We start from the raw sequence: 8,190 nt of genomic DNA on the forward strand, positions 1-8,190 counted from the left end.
AGCGATCAGGAACCCCTGCTCAGCTCCACCCGTGTGTTCCTGCTCAGCTCCACTTCTTCTCCCACAAGCTCTCCGCAGCCAAACAGAACTATGACATTGGCAACCGCGAGCTTCTAGCCATCAAGCTGGCCCTGGATGAAGGGAGACACTGACTGAAGGGAGCCGATCACCCGTTCACCGTAGTCACCGACCACAAGAACCTCCAGTACCTACGAGAGGCACGGAGGCTTAACCCCCGACAGGCACGCTGGGCCCTCTTTTTCACCAGGTTCCGATTCCACATCACCTTTCGTGCCGGCAAAGCCGATGCCCTATCCCGGATGTACGGGTCGGACGAACCCAGTGACCCGGAACCCATCCTTCCTCCCACGCTCATCCTGGGGCCCATTGTTTGGGAGATCGACCACGAGATTCGCACGGCATCGCTCCACGAGGCCACACCGGCGGGATGCCCAGATGGACGTGTCTTCGTCCCGACCTCCTGCCGACGCGGTCTCATCAAAACAGTCCATGAAGGGCCGGGCACAGGCCACCCAGGTGGAAAATGGACGGTCCAGCTCGTCAAAGCACGATACTGGTGGCCCGGCATGACAGAGGAGGTCACACGATACGTGCAGGAATTCCCCACCTGCGCCATTTCCAAGGTCCCATGCCACCTGCCCGTGGGCAAGCTAATGCCGCTCCCTGTCCCTCAGCGCCCCTGGTCTCACCTAGGAATCGATTTTATGACTGATTTGCCCCGGTCGGAGGGCCACACCTGCATCCTGGTGGTGGTAGACCGATTTTCTAAGGCCTGCCGCTTCATCCCCATGAGGAGCCTGCCGACCGCACTCGAGACAGCCGAAGCCCTGTTCCATCACGTCTTCTGGAACTTCGGACTCCCCGAGGAAATCGTCTCAGACCGAGGGCCTCAGTTCACGTCCCGGGTTCTTCAAACTCCTGTGGGTGTCCGTGAACCTAACATCAGGATACCACCTGCAGTCTAACAGCCAGGCCGAGCGAAAGATCCAGGAACTGAGCCGCTATTTGAGGACCTACTGCAGCCAGGATCAAGGGGAGTGGTGTCGGTTTCTGCCATGGGCTGAGTATGCCCAGAACTCGCTCTGCCAGGGCACTACAGGACTCACCCCTTTCCAGTGTGTGTTGGGGTTCCAACCGCCCCCGTTCCCTTGGTCGGACGAGCCTAGCAATGTGCCTGCAGTCGATTCATGGTTCCGGGAAAGCAGTAGGGTGTGGGAGTCTGCACACACCCAGCTGCGTCGAGCCCTCTACAACACCCGCCGACACGCCGACGCTCGGCGGCTGGAATCACTACACTTCTAGTGTGGCTATCTACCAAGAACCTGAAACTGAAGCTGCCCTGCCGCAAGTTGAGCCCTCGATTCATTGGGCCCTTCAAAATCGCCGACCAGGTGAACGACGTGTCCTACCGGCTAGAACTGCCGCCAAGGTACCGCATTCACCCTACCTTCCATGTGTCCTTGCTCAAACCTTGTGCCTCTCCTGTGTCTCGCCCCCCAGGTGGCCCCGCGGTGCCCGCACAACCGGAAATCGTGGACCAGCCCGATATCTATGTGGTGAAGGAGGTGCTGGATTCTAGGCGGCACAGGGGTCGCCTCGAGTACCTGGTGGACTGGGAGGGGTATGGGCCAGAGGAGCGGTCATGGGTGGCTCGGCGAGACGTGCTGGATCCGGCGCTGCTGGCGGAGTTCCATGCTTCACATCCACTCTGCCCGGCACCCTGGTCAAGGGGCCGGCCTCGTCGCCGGGTCAGGCGTCTGGTGCCACCCCTGGGGGAGGGGGTGGTGTCAAGGAGCACCCTGCTTCTTCTCCTGTGCACGCCCCGCCTGCTCGGAGCTCATCGCCAGCTTACTGATTACCACACCTGCTCCTCATTACACTGGCCTATATAAGCACCACATTTGCTCCATTCCAGCTTCCGTTATTGTTTACTGTTTCCAGTGTGTTTACTCTGCAAGCTCTTTTCATTAAACCCTGTTTTGCTGGTGCCTTGGCTTCCGCCTCCCTCACTTCGCCTAACACTCTTGGAGAAGACGAGACCTTTCCTGGCTTATTGTATCTCCAGCTGTGGAAAAACCCTCAGAGGGGGTAGATTTGCTTCATTGTTGTAGCTTTGGAAATTAATCCACACTTTAGACTTTTTTTTAGACGTGAATCTTTAAAGATGCCCTGCCACATGTATTTCATTACTTTTGTGGTAATGTCTGAAGTTTACCATGGAATCTAACATTTTTCTGTTTAAAAAAATGCCTTGGTTACCTTGTTTCAAGCCATTCTAGTGTGGTACAGAAAGCCTGAAAGAAGCTCATTAATATTCAAATGAGCTATGCTGCTTGGCTCCGATTGGCTAACCCCTAGGATATTAGAGCATGACTATTCATTCACCCAGTGCAATAAGTAGCCTAGGCTAGAGGAAATTTGATTACAATCACCTTGAATTGCGGCAGAATTGCTTCTTCACAAGCCCGTTGATATTCAGCCATCCTTGCTGTATAGGAAACTCACTGAGCTACACGAATTCTGTGGGCACGGTCTCAAGTGGGAGAGCTCATGAATAGTAATGTGCTCAATCATTTCTAAGTCACACTGAGCAGCTTTTCTAACTGACCTGTCTGATTTCTCCGCTTACTTCTTTTAAGTGCCTAGAACTGACCGGGGAGGAAACAGTTCGTTTTCACATTCCTGACACATGGACCTAACACATATCAAAAAATACAAGTACAAAGGGTTTTGTGTGGAAGGGCACTTTTAACACAAAGCGTACCTCAGCACAGCAGAGCGAGTGACTGATTTCTGTGGTAAGCTGCGTTAATTAGGTTACGTGAATGTAAACAGTGTAAACAATTAATATTTATAAGGTAAGACGTGGCTATTTAAAGTGACCACTCCCAGCGCTTTGCCCGTCATGGCATCGTTATAAAACAGAACCAGATCTGAATAAGAACCGGTTCTCGGTTCCCAACTCTAGACAACTATTTGGGTTATGGGTGTGTTTTGTTTTGTTAATTTCAAATGTCAACATTGGCTTACAAACATCGTGCACCCCACCTTTAATCAAATGACTTCAAATTTGGTTACGTGAATGTAAACAGTGTAAACAACATTCATGATGTAAGATGTGGCTATTTAAAGTGACCGCTCCCAGCGCTTTGCCCGTCATGGCGTCGTTATAAAACAGAACCGGATCTGAATAAGAACCGGTTCTCGGTTCCCAACCCTAGACAACTATTTGGGTTATGGGTGTGTTTTGTTTTGTTAAGTTCAAATGTCAACATTGGCTTACAAACATCGTGCACCCCACCTTTAATCAAATGACTTCAAATCAGCATTTTATTCTCTTCACAAGCTTGTAACCATCTTTAAAAGTGATTTCTCTGGCAGTGAGCGTCCGGTGTAGATGAGTGCTCACCTGGCCTCCAGGTACTCTTTGGGAAGTTCATCCAATTCTTCATGGCTCAGTCCTGAGGATTGCAGCTCCTGTTCTACCAACACACGGAAATATGCCCAAACTGTATCCTCCCATGACTCACATACCGGCAACTACATCAACAAACGAAGAGAGAGAGAGAGAAACAGAGAGAGAGAGAGGGAGAGAGGAATATATGGGGATTAACGAGAATATATGGGAATTAATGGGAATATATGGGAATAAACTGGGAATTTAAAAAAAAATGCAGGGTTGGCTATAACAAAGAACTTAACCCCTTTAAGCATTGCCCCCCTTTTGCAGCTTTTTCGCCTACATGACCTACCCAACAAAAAGTGGTACAGCTCCCACATACTTTGACACACAGGGGTGAGCCTGGTCTCATTTGAAAGAAGAGATTCTTTAGTTTCAGAAACTAGTTTCAGATTGATTCTATGTTAGGGACCAAATAACAACTGAGAGTCATAGCCACATGTCTTGGCTTTCACCAAAAAAAAATTCAAGTCAAAAGACCCAAAAATGGCTTCAATAAAAATATTTTTTTTTTATTATAACCCATGGTCGTCTGGTGCAGCTTTTTTATGTACTTGTTTACTATATAACTTTGAAATAAAAGGCTGCAGGCTCAGTCTGAAAAGCCATAAACATGCATAGACTCTCCCTCTATCAATCTGGTGTGAAAACAAGCAAGAATTCTTCTGCGCATCCAGTTCACGCAGACACAGGCAAAGAATGTAAGGCATGTCATATACCGTTGGAATCGTCTGCTTATTGGCTAAACAGCTGTATAGGTCCCAGCCCATTTCATTGCTATTGGAAGGAGTAATTGTCAGTCAAATGCGGGTTCCCAAAAATTAGGTCATGCCACCATTGGCTTCCCAGCCATCTATCTCTGCCATACAAGCACCGATTGGCTCAAATGAGGGCTTATTTGATTCGTTAGGACCTGGGCTATAAATATGACGTAGGCTTTGAATTTTTGAATATCCCAATTAGGAGTTAGAGCGGCAAAACGAGATGATGGTGCACTTCTGTTTCCAGTTTTCAGAACACTAACGGAATATTTGCGGCGCGACCAGAGCGTTTTGGATTAAAAGGCTTACATTTCCTTGATTTCAATTCCTTGGACCTGTGTGGATTTTTGTGGATTATTTGTGTTGGAATATATTACCCCAGTGAAGAAAGAGACGCGTCTAAAGGTAAGGGAAAAACCGGTATAGCGGCACCTAGGTCAGTTTTGTCCAAAGTTTTTTTCTAATTGTATGAAGGCTGTGAATCATATTGTGCTTTGTGTGTGGGCTTAAAAAATTATTGAGAGTATAAACTTTACTAGGTAAATAGGTTTTTTTCGTGTTTTTGGAGGATTTGATGCTTTAAAGTCGAATTGAAGCTTGTTTCTGGGTCATCCCCTAGTGGTCACTTCTACTTCCGTGCCGTGCACGGCACAGCGACTCGTAAGTTAAAAAAAATCTTGCAGCATAATTTTGTTTAAAACGACAAGATTTAATGCAGTATAAGTTGAATCTGTACCCTGCATTCCTCGGTCACTTGCACACAGCACACTGCTTAATGGAAGGCCATTGAGGCCAAACCCCCTGCAGGTACTTGTGTTCTTCAATAACATGCACAGTAACACTTTAATTGTCATTTTTGCTTAGTAACGTGAATATTAATAGAATATTGGCTATTTATTAGTTATTAAGCACATATTAATAATGCCTTATTCTGCATTACCTTATTCTACATTCTTAACTGTACCCAATACCTAAACTTAATAACTACCTTACTAATAATAACTTATTATTATTAACTTATTATTAATACTACTTACTAATTAAATACCCTCAATACCCACCCTCAATAGGTACAGCAATTATTACCTCCCCCTCAAAGACGACCCACCGACCCACAAGTATATCCGAAGTAAACTCACAAACCAGAAAAAAACAGGAAAAAGAGTTACATGCAAAACCAAAACAAAACAGAAATTCCTCCCGATTTATGTGAAATATGCTCACAATATAAATCAAACAAAATAACAGAACTAATCAATAATGAAACCAAATAGCCCCAATTCAAAGGGGACAAAAGACCTACTTATTGACAGTATGAGATGTGGTATCGATTGACGATAGTTAGTACATAAAGATTTACTAGATTTACTAGCACTAATGCAGATTTTGTACACAGATTTAATAGTGCATGCTTCAAACAAACAAAATACACAGAGAGGAGTGCGAAAACAAGTAACATCATCAAATAAATAAGAACAACAAAAGAAGACAATAAGACATCGACTAAGTGACTCGCCGTAAACGCCTCAGTAGAGGGAAGAGTTGACGTAAAACAAACACAGAGCTGCCGACTAAAATACTGGTACACATCAGAGACAAAACAGTAGCGCAGTCATACCCATGGACGTAACCTTCTCGTCCCTCAGAAAGTGGTTGGAGAACCAGATCAACCTGCTGAGCATGTGTCATGAATGCTGGATTAAAGGGACCCAAATGCAGGATGCACAAGGCAACGCGGCACCGGTAAATACAAAAGACAATCAGACACGATTAGGAACAGGTGTGGAGACAGGGAGGGGCAAACATGTGACGAGGAATATAAACAAAGGCACATGGCCAACAGTCCAGGCTGAGTCCTGACAGCATGTAACAGTATGTTATTAAAAATATATAAATCAGGGACCAAAATAATATGTACCAGCAAAGAGCAGTTATAACTCTCACTAAACGCAATCATCTTCACTAGATTTGTTAAAAAGATCACACAAGCAAGCACGCATATAAAGTTCCCCGGACAGGTTACCACGGGGTTACACACACATATACCTGGGGAAAACCATGAATGGGGTCCCACGAGAGGGCGGTGCCAGCAATGACACATAGCCAGGTAACCCAAAACCTGCCTTTATATAATTTATTCACTTATCACGTGACCCAACAAGCAATTAGTCTCATTCACTCTGGTACAATTGCATTTCATAAACTTGAATAAAAACAATCACATAAGGACAGTTTAGTGTACTGGCAGAGCTATAAGGCATTTGCATCTCAAGGAAGTGTCATACAGCAGTTAGAAACAGCAAATGTAGAGGAGATACGTCAAAGATGGCAGTACGTATGCCAATCAACTTACCATGCATGTCTTTGGACCGGGGGAGGAAACCGGAGTACCCAGAGGAAACCCCCGAGGCACGGGGAGAACATGCAAACTCCACACACACACAAGGTGGAGGCGGGAATCGAACCCCCAACCCTGGAGGTGTGAGGCGAATGTGCTAACCACTAAGCCACCGTGCCCCACTCAGTGCTAATCAGTCACAGGAAAAGAAACATAAAACAAATAGATGACTTTGTGGTCCAATCATCTTGTGGATCAGGGACGCAGGGAGGGGGGGGGGGGCAGTGTTAGCGATTTACAGCAGCTAAAAAGGAAACTGTTGTTTCCTTGCTTCGATAGAATGATTGCTGAATTAGAGAGACGGTTTTCTGATATTAATTTTGAGATGATCCAAGGTATTCAGGCATGTTGTCCGACTTCACAGAACCTCTGGTCTGAGCCTGATCTGACAGTACTGGCACAGCATTACAGAATTGGTTTGAAGCCAGAAGTTGTTTTTGTGGCCAGAAACTTTCCGAAGCGAAAAGCACAGGTTGGTGGAGGTCCTAATGCTATGATCACAGTGTATAATCAACTGGATGGAGATATGTTTCCATCCCTGAAAACACTTATCAAGGCAGCAATAACAATACCTGTGAGTAGTTGCAGCTGTGAGCGGTCATTTATCTTGTTGCTGGAGCTCTGTTTAATATTCAACATTTATCAACAGTTTGTAGTCAGAACTGAGTGTGTAGAATCTTATAAATACATATAAAAATATCTATAAAGAACCACCAAATAAAGTCAGTCAGGTAAAAGTATAAAATATCTCACATATTTCACTCTAATATTATAAAATACAATGTAATATAATATCACATAATATCATACAATATAACTAACTGATACATTGACAAATTAAATACTTTATTAAAATGAATAAATTATTAAAATAATAATTTTAATAATTAATATTTTTTCATATTTCTTCCCCTTAAGTTTTATTTGTATTTAATAATATCATAAGTAGAAAAAGAGAAATATAATAAATAAATAAATAAACAAACAAACTTGTTAATTAAATCACCAAAACACACTTTTACACACACACACACACACACACACACACACACACACACACACACACACATATATATATATATATATATATATATATATATATATATATATATATATATATATATATATATATATATGCATATATATTTTCTAAACGTATCATGAAAAAAATTCAAGTTTACATTTTTTTATATGTTTTATATATAATAACATATATAGGCCTATATGTTATAAACCTTTATTCAGTGGAGAGATTATCATTATTTTGTTTGTTTAAATCTCACTGAATAACGGTTAAAACATTAATACGGTTTCTAACTTAATAATGGTTTATAACACATTAACAACGGTTTATAACTTAACGGTTTATAACATTAATAATGGTTTATAATTTAATAAGAATTTATAATATATTCATACTGGTTTAACACATTAATAACAATTTATAACACATTAATAATGGTTTATAACTTATTAATAACGGTTTACAACTTAATAACGGTTTATAACAAATTAATAAAGGTTTATAACCTAATAACGGTTTACAACAC

The sequence above is a fragment of the Tachysurus fulvidraco genome, chromosome 19 (genome assembly GCF_022655615.1).
Source record: "Tachysurus fulvidraco isolate hzauxx_2018 chromosome 19, HZAU_PFXX_2.0, whole genome shotgun sequence".
NCBI lineage: Eukaryota > Metazoa > Chordata > Actinopteri > Siluriformes > Bagridae > Tachysurus > Tachysurus fulvidraco.